Source organism: Mus caroli, chromosome 1, assembly GCF_900094665.2.
Source record: "Mus caroli chromosome 1, CAROLI_EIJ_v1.1, whole genome shotgun sequence".
In the NCBI taxonomy this organism is placed as follows: Eukaryota; Metazoa; Chordata; class Mammalia; order Rodentia; family Muridae; genus Mus; species Mus caroli.
This window is the reverse complement of record NC_034570.1, coordinates 184619598-184635201: the sequence shown is the minus strand read 5'-3', so window position 1 is coordinate 184635201 and position 15604 is coordinate 184619598. Positions and strand designations below refer to the sequence as shown.

Here is a 15604-nt window from a genome sequence, read left to right as displayed (position 1 = left end):
TTTCTAAAATTTACTTTCAGTCAAACCCTCTTATTACAAGTCTGGTAAAATTCACCAGAACATTAAGTAAAACCCGGTGAGCATTTCATTGGAGGCTATACGGTCCTCTTTAAACTTACCCTAAGGGTTCATTTATTGTAGTGAGGTGGCAGGATTGGACTGGGGCTAACCTCAGTTACAGGTAGGGTCTGGAGTGTTCTATAGCGAAAGCCTTGAGGATAGGCAGTCACCTTTCAGGGCAACTCCATTTGATCTAGTGGAGAGTGAGAGAACGTTTTCTTCTTGCCCTTCTCTACCTTACAGGGAAACCCTGCATCTCTTGCAGGAATGAAATGGAGCAGGAAAGCAGGGTTAAAAATCTCCTATTTCGGTGATGAAACAAATTGCAGTTATTCTACATAATACTATGTTGTGCTGCCATTAAACATAATGTTTTCTGAGAATGAATGACATAATTTTAGTCCACACCAGCAGGAGAGAGGAGAAACAAAAGGTCAGGAAAGAAAAAGCCAGGGTACTAGGCTATCACTTCACCCTCCACTCCACTCTCCATTGACTACAAGACTGGATATGACCCCAAAGTCTGCCACCGCTTTTTCTTCTAAAAGCATAATCTTGCTACCTATTCTACCCCGCCTTTCCAGATCAGGTGAGAGACTTCCTGCTTCTTCTTACAGACCATTCATTCTGCCCTTTATGGCCTCAGGCCTGATGAGTTCCAAGAAAAGGAAGCCTGTTCCATCCGTGATGCTTCTGCCTTATGTTAGGAACAGTGGCTATCATTATTGCTGATGTAGGGTGTCCGTCCATATCCAGAAGCTACAGCTCTCCAAATCCAGAAAGGTGGCCTTATCTCCTGGGATAGCATTTGTATAATAGTCATATCATTACCACTCAGGCCTTCATTTGTGACAGACTCTATTGAAACCTACCTGCTACAGCTCCCCAAATCCAGAAAGGTGGCCTTATCTCCTGGGATAGCATTTGTATAATAGTCATATCATTACCACTCAGGCCTTCATTTGTGACAGACTCTATTGAAACCTACCTGCTACAGCTCCCCAAATCCAGAAAGGTGGCCTTATCTCCTGGGATAGCATTTGTATAATAGTCATATCATTACCACTCAGGCCTTCATTTGTGACAGACTCTATTGAAACCTACCTGCAGCTAAGACTCAGAGTCACACATGCTGCAAGTGGTCCTATCTCTTATAGCCCTTGGCTCATGCTGCCAGGTACATGGGCAAAATGAAGGACTCACTGTGGAAATACTTGGCATAGCTCCCTATTTTTGCTCAGAAAGGCTCCAACCCCTGGATGCCTAAGATCCTGCCCCTCCTGCTGTCTCTTTTTTTTTCCTCCTGCCATTACTACCTACCTCTGTAATAGTGATTTTACTTCCAACAGAATCCCCACAATCCTTGGCTCAGTTTTCCCTCTGTGTAGCTCTCTTCCAAAAAAAAAAAAAAAAATCTAAAGTCAGTGGGAAATCCTGATTTCAGCACCTACTTACTGCGCCCGCCAAAGTGCAGTAGCAACTCTTTTGTATGTGACAACATCCTGTCTCCTGACTGAGACAGACACTGAAGGCTGGACTTATATTTGGTACTTGCTAGACTGCTGGCAAGGTGGGCAAGCAAGTGCCTTTCACTCAGAAACGCACTCAGTCTGATCCTGAGCAGTACAGAGAAGGAAATGAGCACTTGTTTAGTTTTTTTTCAGCTGACATGATCCTTGATAAGTCCTCGTGGAGGAATGGTTTGATCTATCTATCATGCTTGGTTCAAAGATTTGCCATAAGTGATCATTTGGAGCTCATGGAGAAGTATGTGAACAGTTTGAAAGGACCCCAGCTGTTGTTCACCTTGAACATATGGAAGAGAGTTCTGGGAAGGTGGAGGAAGGAGTCAGAAGAAGAAAGAAGGGATCACATCAGCTTGTGCAGAAAGTTTTGGCAAAGAACTCCAGAGACACAGACCACAGAATAATGCAAGCATATAGTAATAAAAATGTGGCAATTTGACTACACAATGTGATCAAGAACAGAAAATGGAAGGGAAGGTGCCCTAGGAAGGTTCAGAGCAGAATATGACAGCAAGAGGTTGCAGCAATTCCCCATGGTACTTGCTGAGACTAACTGCTGCAGAGAAAATACATGGTGTTTGAAGACAGAGCTGTGCTCTAATCTTATTCTCTCTAGCTAGGTTACCTGGCACATGTTATTGAACCTTTGGAGGAAGAGAACCTTATTATATTCTCGGTCAAAAAACACCTGATAGGGTTGTGGTGAGAATCAAGGAGACAAGGATTTGAATTGTTTTGTAAACTATACAGCTCTGAGTAAACACCAGTCACAGTGTTTTTTAAGAAACACTGTTCACCATCCCACTGTCATAAGTGGCTGTTCAAAGGTCAATGGGTGACTTCTCAAAGATCAAGATGCTGTGCTCCAGACTGGGTAAGAGGTTACCTCCTAGCACTTTGCTTTAGGGACCTAGCCCTCTTGAACTGAATCAATGCTCTGAGTCTTCTCCTCTCTGCCCTAATGACCTCAGATCTCTAATACCTTTCCTGGAAGTCTTCAGGTTGCACCATGTTTGGGTCTCCCTTTCACACCCTCATGGTCTCTGAATGAGTCAAGATGGAAGGGAAAGGTAGATGTTAATATCACAAGAAAGAGGCAGAGGAGGTACTGAGATGGCAGCCCAGCAGGCAGAATCTCACATTCCCCAACCTCTTCCATATAGTGTTTGCTCATTACACGAGTAAAGAAATTCCTGTTTCATCCTGTTTTCCTAGCTTCTCTTCCCCAGTTTTCTTTTTCTTTTCTTTTTTTTTTTTTTTCCTAAACCAAGACTCAGTCTTAGAATAGGAGTCAACTGTTTTCCTCAAGGAAGCTGATTAAGCAGCGCCTTCCTTCCCACCATCAGTTCTTATTATCTTTTTCCTTAAGACTGACTCTCGGAGAACAGATACTGCCAAGAAGCCTGTCTTAGGTAGCAGACAAGTTCACATGCACATCCCAGCAGAGGGGGTATCACAAAGCTAAGTAAAAGTAACTAGTCAAAATGTAGGGGTGGGTGAAATTCCTGGCAGATTTCTGTCTGCTTTAGAACCTCATCTGGGCCTAAATACAGAGGTATCTAGACCCTTCACTACCTATAGTGAGGGGAGCAGAGAAACATACTTTGGAGACCTCTGAGGCATTATCATCTCTAGACAGACACATTAAAGTCTAGGGCCACTGGAGAACCTGGGGTTGTGAGGGATGAAAAGAACTCCCCAGTGAGGTCTAGAAAAATCTGACCCAGGATGATGAATGGGGTGTGAGAGAGAAGTCTGGAAAAGGGTAAACAGCCAGGAGGTAGCTGAAGTGATGGGGAGCCAAGGGTGAAGAGAAAGAATGTGGAGGTCAAAGAGCAAAGAAAATACCCCTACAGCGACAGGCTCAAGATCCAGTGTATTATTGTCAGGCATGGCTTATGCATGGGTGCCACTTCCCTCCCTCCATATGTGTGCATGTAAGCCAGCCCTCTCCCAGCCATATTCAAATTCTTCAGGAAACTTTCCTTATGTGTTGTTCCAAGTTTCCAAGGGACTCCATGTTGTAAAGTGGTTGTTGTTTCTTAAGATATATCACCCCATTCTTATGCCCCTCATGTAGGTTTGTGAGGGCCAGTAGTCTTAGCATTGCTGTTTCACACATAATAAGACTGGAGGATAGTCCAGGTTAAATATTTTGGTTAAGATTTTAAGCATACAAAGAAGACATGGACTCTGGACTTTCAGAGTTACATAGACCATCCTGTTTATCTGATACCTGGAGATCCAAGTAAGTGCCACTAATTGCCATTTCCAAGAAGAGATTATCTTTTCTAGGGGTCACCATACAGTTCTGGGTAGGCATCAATGCATCTAGAGTTGGTTATACCTTGCTACCATCCTTTGGGAATGAGGGTTAGGTTTAAAAAGCTGTCACTGAGTTGAATTTTTGGGAACTTCGGAGAGCTGCTGACCAGCCATCAAATGCCACTTGGCTTCTGCCCAGGTCTAGCTGGCGAGAAGGAGAGCTAAGGTCTCTGCGGCCGGCTGGTTGATAACCCTAGGAGCTGCATGGGTGTTAGTAGATGAAAGAGTCCAGAAGCTCTAATGAATGCATTTTGAGACTAGTGTGCCAAATTCCCCTCCTCAGCCTGACTGTCCCTATGGGCAGGAAACCTGCTGCTAGCTCCCATCTGAAGACCACCATGTCTCTGCAGCTAGGATAAACTGCAACAGCTCCTGCCTACTGCCTTGGGGCTTCTTTCCCTGACTCAAGTCTCCTAGCTCTCAGCCCCACCTCCTGTTCTTCTATCCCCAGACTTGTCAGATCACTAATTAATTCAGGGCTGTTTAATAACTCTTCTATTTCAATGAAACAAGCTGTCTTGTTTTCTTTATTTTTAACACTGACTTTCGGGTTTTTTTGCTAAGCATCTTACTGTCATTTAAATTTCTCTGTCTCCAACCAAGCTGATAATAGACTGGAGTGAGCAGCTGCTTCAGTCCTGTTTATGACAGTGATTAGAAGTTAGAGCTGTGCTAGCAGAGAATTGACCAAACCTTAGTTCAGCAGCTCTGCCCCTGCATGTAAAGAGAGTGCTAATTTTAACATGATTAGTAGCACTCTGGCTCCAGGGGAAACCAGGGTTAATCCCAGCCCAACCTTCCTAGGACCCTGTTCTGAGGCCAGCTATGGTAACAAAGTTGTGAGCACTAATTCTACTTGGGAATTATGATTAGTAGCTGTGGGTCATTTGTTTAGACCTGAAACTACCCTGTTCTCCTCTACAGTCCTTCAGTGAATTTGCTGAAAAGCAAAGCAAGGGCCAGAAGTGGGTAGAGAACTCAGCAATCAGCTAATTTGCCTTTCTGACCCACCTTTCAAATATACAGAAACATTTCCCAAACATTCTACATATTACACCTGTTTATTTTTTTAAATCTATAAAAAAAACAACTCATTACTGGAGACCTGGTTATCTTTGAACTATTGCTTCTCCAAATGATGTAGAACATGTCCTCCATAGATGGCCTCTGCCCGAGTTGGATATTTCTGGTTCATGTCTCTCTTCTATTTTTCCACAATACATATAATGATTGTTTGTGTGCTCATGCTCTCTCCTACCTCTCAGATCTTCAAGAGCCAGAGAGGTGACTTATCTTCCTTTCATCATGTTCAGCCCATGGCACATATTCTATAAACATTTATTCAGTCAAACTGAATTAGCCAGTTCCATGTTCAAACTCCTTAAAAGTAAAGCACATTTCCCCTATCTGAACAGACCCCCGACTAAGCTTTCATTCCTCTCTGGTCTTTCCAGTGTGCAAACCAGCAGTCATGTCCCTCACTTCCCTTAACTCCCTACCCCCAAGACTTCACAGCATAGCTAGGAGAACACTGTAACAACAATGTAGGGGGTGTATAGTAGAAATTAGAGATCTGAACAAGTTCTCTGGATTACTCCCCCCTCCCCATCCTTCAAGGCCAGGCACAGCTGCTTGGGAAAGCCCACAGGTGCAAAGGGCATAACCCTGGTGGCCTGACACTCCCTGCCTCTTGCCCCTCTTCAGGCAGATCCCTGAGAGTCAGAGCTCTTGGTCTGTGCCTCCCAGCCAGCAGTCTGCAGGCAGCTGCTGGGGTCATTGTCTCAGCCTCTTCAAGTTGTGAATGCTGAGTCTATAGAGACCGAAACACAAACAGTGCCCACAGTGCCTCTCAGGAGGGAAAGGCCGCCTGGCCTTGCCAGAGCCATTGACTGTGCAAATAGCAAGACTGGAGATGGATGGAAGAAAGCTGGTTGGAGCTATTGAAAAGAGGGGAAGTCTTTCTCCCCACACTGCTCAGTGCCAGTAGGAACTGTGTTTGTGTGCTAAAGGCCAGCAGATGGGCAGAAAAGAGGCATAGTGAGTTCTCCTGAGGATACTGCTTCATCATGAGCTGTGTGTCTAGCCAAACCCAGGAATAGCAAGATGAGGATATAACTGGGTAAAGGATGGCAGCAAGAAGCTGGGGAGAAATGTGGTAAAGTAGGCAGGGATAGTGGGCAGGAACAAACGAAGTACGTGAATAATGACTTGCTGTGTGATGCAGGACAATCTACCATTCAGCTTGGGCTTGAGTTTCTTAGCTATTATTTGAACTTGGGTTAAAGCCATTTTCAGATACTCAGGCATACTTCCCAAGTGTTCTACACAGCACACCTGTTCATTTTGCAACTCATGTTTAGTAAAGAGAATTGAGGCATCATGTCATGCTTGTCTCCATTTTCTGAAGCAGGCTTTTGGATAGTACTGCCAAGCATGCAGGGATATCTTTTCAATATCACATTCCCATGTTCTGTACTCCAGAAAGGAATGAGGCCCTCTCCCAGTTTGGCCAGGGGACAGTGTATGGATCTAAGAGATGACAGCTAATGCTTTCCCCCAGCTGTGCTACATAGCATGACCAATGCTGGGCAAAGGCCAAGGATTGGACCCAAGCCTTTGGGCCCTCTGGACCTGCCAACACTCTTCCTATTGTGTTTGTCCTTTGCATACCTATTTCTGTATGGGACAGCACCTCCTAAATGCAGCCAGGCATCTGAGCCCAAGGAACTGGCCTTTTTCTGGAGGTTGACTCTCAGAACAATGCCAACTGACTTGCTCTAAGACCAGGTCCTTCTCTACTCCTAAGAGTAGAGGATATTAAAAAACCCAAACACAGCAAAGTCAGGATTCAAATCTCAACTCCCATATTTAAATGCCAGCCATAAACAATGCCTGTGGCCTCAGTGCCAGAGCTACCATGGGTTTTTCCTCTTTCCAGACTCCACTCAGTAACTGGCTCTTTATACTCTAAGCACACACATTTTCTTTAAGTGAGATCTTACCGTTTTAGAAAATTCTAAATAAATATAGAGACTATGGGGGAGAACACCCCTGGTTTTATTCTGCTCTGGATTTTAGAATAACTTTTCCAGTTGGCAGCACTCATCATTTTCCTAACTCACTTAACACATCTTCTACCTAGCTCCAGAAGCACAGACAAATAAAAGCTCTTGAACATCACAATGTACAAACAAACAAACAAACAAACAAACCCTATCACATGGCACAGACAGAGACAGAGGTACTGGGTTGGAGGGAGGAATCAGCTCACCAGAGTGTCAGGCATGCTCTCCTCTCCCTCCTGCTACCAGGGAGCAAATGGAGGTATGGAGCAGTCAACAGGTTGAGAAGCCCCCAGGAAGGGTGCAGAAAGTGTGAAGGGAAACCCTTTGTTCCTCCTTTGTTCTTATGTAGCAGGAGCCTGTGTGACACCACACTCTTCCTGGCCATCTGTCTGGCTCTTAGTAGGTCTCACACCCTATGTGTGAGGCTTCCTGGTCCCAACTACACATGTGGTTCATATTACTCCCAAAGTGCTTGAGTTGAAAACCTGGAGGGATTGCTGCCTGGGCACTCAGATAAGAATTGCATTCTTCTAGGTAAACCTGGAGGTGTTTACAGAACCTGGGGGTACCTTACAGAAGTCCTGGTGCTGCAGGTTTCTGTCACTGACTGTGAAAGGATAAGCTGGGAAGCTTCAGGGAGATTGAAGCTGGGGGTCAGCCATCCTACTCTAGGTCTCTGGTCACCCTCAGAAACACCAGCACTTAGACTTGAAGTGGAGACCCAGAGTGGGGCTCTGCTGGCTCACAATGGGGAAGGTGCTTGGGTTCTACTGAGAAATAGTCCTTCAGGGAGTTCAGAAACCAGACTCTTCTCCTTCAGGTATTTTTGTTCCTGAAGAAAGTGAAGGGGAGGAAGTGGAGATGGGGGACAGACAGGGAAGGTGAGAGGTCAGAAGCCAGTGTAATATTTATTCAACTCAGTAGAGACCTTTCACTTTTAGAAGCAGGAAACAACTTCAAAGCTGCCACATCCCCTTGCCACTTTGCCAGCCTTCTGGTCCTCAGTCTCCACAGGGAGGCAGAGCTTTCTACCCACCCTTCCTAAGCCCACCCCTCTCCTAGCCTATCTCCTGCTTAGAAAGGTCATGTGCCTGGTATGATTACAGAAAAGTTGTCATGGTGGCTTCCCCAGCAGTCTGAGCTGTCCCTGGAGTGTTCTTACTCACTCTAAGTGAGCCTCACACAAGTTTTCTGTCCACAGCAGAGTAGCTGTACTGGGTTGACACTTGAGAAGCCAAGTTGCCAGCTATAGTACAAGGCCTAAACTCCAGAGATTCTTTACAATGGGTAGATTAGCAGGCCTGTCTCCAAGAAAAACCCATTCACATACCCACATAGATGTTCCAGGGCATAACTGTAAGGGCTTCTCAGGTCTCTTGAAGCCCAGGCCTATCCCTAGTCTGGGACACCCTAGTACAAGGCCCTCCACCCTAAGGTTCAGGAAGTTCTATTTCCCATGATGGGATCAGAGTCCCCAAGAGAGCTGACATCTACCTCCCTCTCCTAGACCTCCTTGGATTTCATCTCAGATAGGATTCATTCAGGACACTCAGGCTGAAACAGGGACAAACAGTGACATTTCCTGTTGAACCAACCACACTAGTCCTCACTTCCACTTCTGGTATATTGGGGAAGAATGCAGCAGGAAAACCTCTCCAAACTTTGCTGTGAGAAATGGTGCTGTAGGAAACAACTCTAGTGCTGCCTCACCCATGGGGGAGGGGCAGAGGGTAGGGAGGTAGAATTAAATGGCTCCTACTAATAGGACCCTGGATTTCTCAGGCACCAGCCAGTTCCTCCCAGAAATCTGCCATGCCTGAGTGACACAGGGTACAAGCTCTGAACAACAACCTTCTTCAGGAAGGGATGGAGGCTAGTCATGGCTAACCCCACCCTGCCTTCTTTGCCTGGTGCCTGGGGGTGTGTGGTTGCGCAGTTCTCTCCCTCAGCTCCAGACATTGCGGTTGTGGTTCCTTGAAGGCAGAAGCTTTTGCCCTTCTATCCCTGGGCTTTGAGTTACCACATTTTTGGCAGCACACAAGCACAAGATCGATCTGCACCTATTTAAATCTGAATGTGTTCTGATTCCTGCTTTCAGTGTCTGTGTGGCTTGCCATAAGGGGCAGAAACAGTAGCTCAAATACTCAATGTTCTCTTAACATCCAAAGGAGAAACCAAAGCTACAATGTAGGCTGTTTAAACATAAAAAAGAAAGTCTGTGAGTCTGAGTCTTCAAGGTGGAGCAGGGCAGAAATGGGGCTTCCAGAAGGCTCTGGAAGCCTCTGAGGTGTGTGTGTTGTATGTGTGTTGTGTGCAAGTCTGCACACACATGCATGTTGGGGGTCATAGAGGGAAAAGAGTCATTTACCTTACCACATATTCAGTCTGTGCCCCAGGGCCCCTCCCCACCCTGCTTCTGAAAGACAAGTTGAACTTACTGCTCTTTCTCTCATCCTGAAAGTAATTTCAGGCAAGGAAAAGCAGGATTAAACTTTCATAACCGGACACATTTATCTTGTTTTGCTCCTTTCTTTCCCTATGTCCTCCCTCCACTCCACTCTTGACCCTTGGTAAGTTTAAGCCAGAGGGAAGCTGAGATTAAATATCAGGGGATGGTATCAGATCTGGAGGGACACTGATCTCTGATTCCCTGCCCATCCCCAAACTTCAATATTTTTCCATCTACTATTGTACAGTTATTATCTCTGTGGATGAGAGAAGCCTCTGCACTCTGTGCCTGTTCTCCCTCAATATTGTCCTCCATTGAAATGAAAGGGGGAATTAGAATTCAGAGACAGGCTCCCAGGGAGAATATGAAGACAAAGATTAAGTCAGTGATACAACGTTGACATGCATTTAGTTCCTGAAAGGTCTTTTTTAAAAAAAAGTCTCCCTCGGAGCAGTGTTGCCACTGCTGAGACTGGCTGGAAATCCACATTAGGGAGTGAGAAGACAAGCAGGCCTGTGACAGGGACTTGGGGATGGGCCAAAATTTTACTTGCTGGTTTTAAAAAAAAAAAGGCAAGAGTCTCTTGATGAGACATCCAGGACTGAACTGCCTGCTGACTTGAATATAACATCCCTTCCCCTAGCCACCCAGACATGAACTGTGTGGGTTAAGCCTCTCTCAGCCCCCTAAACCCAGACAAGTCCTGTGGGGCTGGCCTCTCAGAGTTATATCTACACACACACACACACACACACACACACACACACACACACACATGCACAGGAACCTATACATTCCCTATGATGCTAGCCTCCCCTGTAAGCCTGGTGAACATTTTATAATGAAGCTGACCCTTACTTCTCGGGCCCTTCTCTCCCCTAATCTCATTCCTCTGTGCCAAACAGGGGTGAAAAGTTCCAGCTCTGCCCTCTGCCATTCCAGTTGTGGTCTCTGAGCAGTAATGGCTGGGGGTTTCTGCCCTCTGCCATTCCAGTTGTGGTCTCTGAGCAGTAATGGCTGGGGGTTTCCAGTATAGCCCCCCTCCCCCGACTCCCCCCAAAAAAGGAAAAAAAAAGCAAAAAAGCCAGTATTTCAGAACCTGTGGTTTTGAAGAGTCCCCTCTAGTGGAGAAAACCTGCTACTTTGGCTTCCTGCATCCCAGAGCCTCAGGCTCTGAACTCACTGAAGGAGCCTGTGCCTGGGGCTCAGTCACTGGCTCTCCCATCTCAGTACACTGTCAGTATCTTTATCTTCCCTGTGTTTCCTGCCTGTCTCTCTGTTTATCTGAGACCTTGTCTACATCCTGACTTCTATTATGGCAAGTGTGCCTTCATGCCTGTATCTTGAGCTACATGCTCCATCTCTACCTGCTTTTCTGTGGAGTTCAGCAAGGCAGCTCTGATGAGCCAAGTACTTTGGGAGGACCTCCTATCAAGTGATCTAACCTCAGATATCTAGAACAGGACCACAGGCTAGAGCCCTTCAGAGTCTAGTGAACCAGTCTTTCGGTCGGTAGGAAGAACAAGAGGCTTTGTTCAAACTCCCTTCTCTATCCCCCTCTAACTCATTTTCAAACAAACTGGTCACTATTTGTACCCAAATTGCTTGGAGTTCCATGTGAAGCCAGACCTCTCAACTCTACCAGCCCTTGTCTTCTCCTCAGTCCCTGGCTGCACCCTGATATGTAAACAATTGGTAAAGCCTGGACAAATGGACAGGTAAGGAGGGGGTGCTTAAAGAAGAAGAGGGGAGAGTGAATGGGTCAGGTACTATGCCATGGACTATAGAAAGACAGCAGAGAAGGGCAATACCAACCACTCTGTTCGGAGAAGACTGCCGGAGAACACCTGCTGGTTCTCAGGGTTTCCCAGAGATAACCTGCCACCCAGATGAGAGACTAAGCCAGACCAAGTCAGGATAATGATTAACCAGCTGCTGGATCAGGGAACTTTCTGGAGGAGCTCAGTTGTAAGCCTTTCTTATCACCCTCTCTTCCTTCTCTCATCTCATACTAGAACTCCATAGGGACCTTATCCCCAACAAAAACGATTCTCGCTTCTATTCCTGCCCTCCAATTTAATATTGAGCAATGAGTCATACAGAGGTTCCATATGCCCATATACTAGGAAGTAGGGCCCAAAGAAGTCTGGGGGTTGAGCAGAGGAAAGGGGTGGCTTCTTCAGACCAGCCATTCCCAATAGGCGCAATGGGACCAGCTGTTTGACCCCAGTGGAACTGCCTTTCTTTTTGTCTCCACAGGGGGGTTCACCTTTAGAAATGACAAAAAAAAAAAAAAAAAAAAAAAGCAGGGGATGGCACACCCACCCCTCATTTGCTCTAATCAGGCATGAAATCTTTGTAACTAAGTGAAAAAACTGTTTCCCATAAGGGAATCGGTTCCATTCATCATTGTTTGAACTGAGCATATGTGATGGGGGAGAAACAGAACACTCACATAGAATGAATTGATAACAGACAGCCCTGGGGGGAGGGTTAACAATAGGAGAAAGGTAGTGTTGGGGTGCTGTACATATTAGCTGTAAAAACTTCATCCAGCACCTCAAAGCCCACTTCTCTTGCTTTCCTGTAGGCAGTCTTGGGATGCAGCTAACAGACTGTAACACAATGCTCCTGTCTCTTTATGATCTGCATGGGGTTAGGAGGGGGGTTGGCTCTGGTTGCCTCTCCATTTGCCATAATGGACAGAAGTATATTGTACCCTACTCTCTCTGTGAAGAGACAGCTGTGTGGCAATGCAGGAAGACAGCTGGGGAGGGGGGACTGGAAACAGGAATTGCCTCCCCGACACCAAATCCTGTATCTTCCAGAGGCAGTCATAGAAAGCAAGGTGGAATAGAAACCATAAGGCTCCACAAACAGTGATGACTCCAGCACCAGAAATATTTCGGGATTGCTTGTGCTGGCAAGCTTAAAGCTCCTGCCAGCTGCTGTCCTGTGTATTTAAGCATGTCACTGGCTTCCCCTCCTGCTCCTGTGTCTCCTTGCCCATGAAATAAAGATTAGCTGAATAATCAGGAGTATTTGTAAGCAGGAGAGGGGGCCTAGTAGAGGCTGTTCTTTGAGGCTTCCCAACCTTATTTAGAGCACATAACTCCTGCAAAACAGATGCTGAACTTAACCATCTACCACATATACAACTTCTCTTGGTCAAGGATGTTGGAGGGCAGTCCTTCATTGACAGTCTAGAGACAGGAGAGATGTTTGGAACAGCTCTGATAGGGACCAGCAGCCTTGGGATGGCATAGTCTTGAGTGACGGTCATATGTTATTATTGTCTGTTCTTCCTTTAGTCTTAGGCCAAAAGGCCAGCTGTTCTTCACCCCTGCCTGGATCCAGTCTGTGAGGGTCCTTGTCCCTATGCCCTGACAACAATGAAAATGGAACAGCCGAGAGACCCCCTTGCCTTTTTTTCCCTTGGAGGGAAAACTATCCAAGTCGTTGGCACTTCAGGGCTTGCTGCTCTTCAGCAGAGTGTCCTCTATAGATGGGTCAAAAGCCATATTCTTTTGTTTTTCAAGACTATTTACCCCCACGGTGCAAATTTTCCGAGGACAGTATGGGAACAGAGAGATCAGTCTTCACAGCCCCCTTTATCAACAGTTTTTTGGACAAGATTAACTGTGAAAAGGAGAAGACAGGTTCTTTAGGTAATACTAGTGGTAGTAGAGGCAAGTTGTGGGTTGGGTGGGGGCTTAGCACTAAGAGGAGGTGATGTCAGGTAGAAGACAAACAAAAAAAGCAACCTCCTGGGGTACGGGGCCAGATTCCACTCTGTTTCCTTGGTTCCCTGCCCTCTCTCAATTTTCCACCCCTAGGCCACCCAGCAGAGATCACAGGTAATTACTTCCAATGATGCTCTGTGGGGAGAAGAGAAGTTAATGAATTCTTCTATCTTCCTGCCTGGAGGTCAGCGGATGGAGGGCTGCTTGCAACTGTAGGAGTTTTCCAGGGTGATTACACAGAAAGTTGTGCATTTCAATTAGGAACAGCTGAATTCCTCCAGCCAGGGTTAGGCTCTTCTAGGAGCACTGGTTCTTACTGGAAAGCCCTAACATTCAGAGTCAGCCCAGAGGGAAGAATGAAGTTTCAAGATCTGGAAAGAGACTGAGTATGACAGGCCTGCTATTGTGTGGAATTGCAGAGAGCTGAACCTGACTCCAGGTCTGTTGAAAGCGGCCATCTCAGTATTGCCTGTGTTCTAGCCCAGATACTCAACTGTACAGACCTGGTCCACTGCAAGGATGGCTGTGTCTCAAAATGTCTAATCCCCCACAGATGGCCTTCAGAGACATCTGGTAGCCTCACTCCCCAAAGCCATCCACCTCTGTCTGTTGTGCATACGAGTGGCTAGAGAGTTAATCTGTCTGTGATCTTGGATCTCCACTGAACATTCTTGCCCTCAACAACTACTCGCTCTCCTTTCCAGATGGAGGGACTGACCTGTTCTCCCAAGTTGCGCCCCCCCCCCCGCTTTTTCTCCCTCTTATCTCTACTTGAGCTATTTGAAGAGGTAGCTCCTCCTAGGGCAAGGGTCATGTTAAACAGGTGGACATTTTTGAGGGCCCTAGGAATGACATTTTCAGCTTTTGACATATAGTTCAAGATGAACATTTACGAAGACTACCTATGAGTAAAAGAAACTGGAATTTTCTAAGATCCTATCACTTCGTGAGGTAGGGCAAAAAAGAGTACATGGAGGGAAATGAGCTTTAAGGAGCCTCTTGGACTCTGGACAAACTCCCACTTCAACCAGCACCACTGTTGCTCAAACCAAGGGGGCCGGCCCCAGCTGGGCACTATGCCATGGGGGATGGGGACAGGAACACTTAACCACAGTGCTTCCAAACCGTTCTCACAGCTTCCCGGAACACACGCAAAGGATGCCTTCTCCTTCCCGGTGATTCCCAGTCTACTGAACCACTGGAACAGCCAGCGGCCACCCGGGACTACACTGCCTGGTGAACGCCCCCCAACCGGCCCTGGGCCATAGTCGCTCCAGGCTATCTTGCTAGTGCCTCGGAGGCCCTCTCTGGGCTCCAACCCTGGGACGACCTCGTCGCTCAGGCGCTCCCCAGAGCTGCAGACAGCCGGCAGGTGCGCGCTATAAGCGCGCCACGGAGCGCCGGAACCACCAGAGCCGCTGGAGTCTATGGCCCGGAAGCCTGGACAGGAGACTGCAGCTGCGAAAGTGGCGGATCACGCGCGGATACTCGCCGCCACAACCAAGCCGGGGCCGGGGCCGGGGCCGGGACCCCAAGGGGACCTGGGGAGGCTGCGCCGGAGGAACCGCCGCGGGAGCGCGCTCGGGGAAAGGGCGGAGGGCGCTGCTTACCCAGCTCGGCAGTGTCTGTCTGTCCCTGCGTCCCCTCTTCGTCCGCTCGACTGGCGGTTGCCCAGGGCAGCGTGCGCCCAGTCCTGCCTGACGGGAGTCACACTGGCAGCCAGGTCCACATGTAACCCAGGATCATTAAAATCCTCGGCCCGCGCCGGGCGCTTGCCTGTATTCCTGGGGTGGCCCCCGAATGGTTCCTCGCGTCTTCGTCCCAGTCGCTTGTGCGCAGGGACCCGGTTGCGAAGGGGCGTGGGGTCCCGCAGGGTCCCTCCGGGGCGGCTCAAAGCCGGGTGTCTTCAGTTTTCTCCAGCACGACTTTCCGGGCTGCTCTGACATCAGCGATCCCGCGCTTCCTTCCCTTCTGCTCCTGGCTCGCTCGGCCCTATTTCCTCCAGGAACCGCTGCCAGCTCTGTCTGCGACCGGGCCCGTAAGCTCCCCGCGGCTCCACGGCTCACGGGTCCACCAGATCTGATCGCTGGTCTTCAGCTGAAGGATCCCGGCAGCTGCTCCCGCCGCCCCCGCTCGGCTCTGCGCGGACAGTGCTGCGCGCAGCGCGGCTCAGCTCAGCTCCGGTGGCGGCGCCCTCAGCCGGCCTCCTATATTACCGCTCAGCTCATTATCATAGAGGCCGCGTTAACCCCCTCCCCGCCCACGCGCCCCGCCCGCGCAGACCGAATACCCTAGCCTGTCCACCCAAGAACCCGGCAGAGCTACGGCTCTGCAGGCGTTCTCCTCGCTCAGCTTGGACCACCAGACACTGTCAGTAGTCAAGGGACCAGAAAGGTTGTACCAGAGTCTAGGGACTCATGTCTTAGGGCCTGGTAA

At 47.9% G+C, this 15604-nt stretch overlaps 1 protein-coding gene across 1 annotated transcript in view; it reads right to left on the bottom strand.

Moving 5' to 3' along the window:
- The window catches only part of Plxna2 (plexin A2), a 194212-nt gene extending 178852 nt beyond the window's left edge, over positions 1-15360 (bottom strand). Inside the window, exon 1 of the mRNA XM_021173227.2 lies at positions 14779-15360. The gene's annotated coding sequence lies outside the window, so the exon portion shown is untranslated. The remainder of the gene's footprint in view (positions 1-14778) is intronic.
- Positions 15361-15604: the final 244 nt, after the last annotated feature.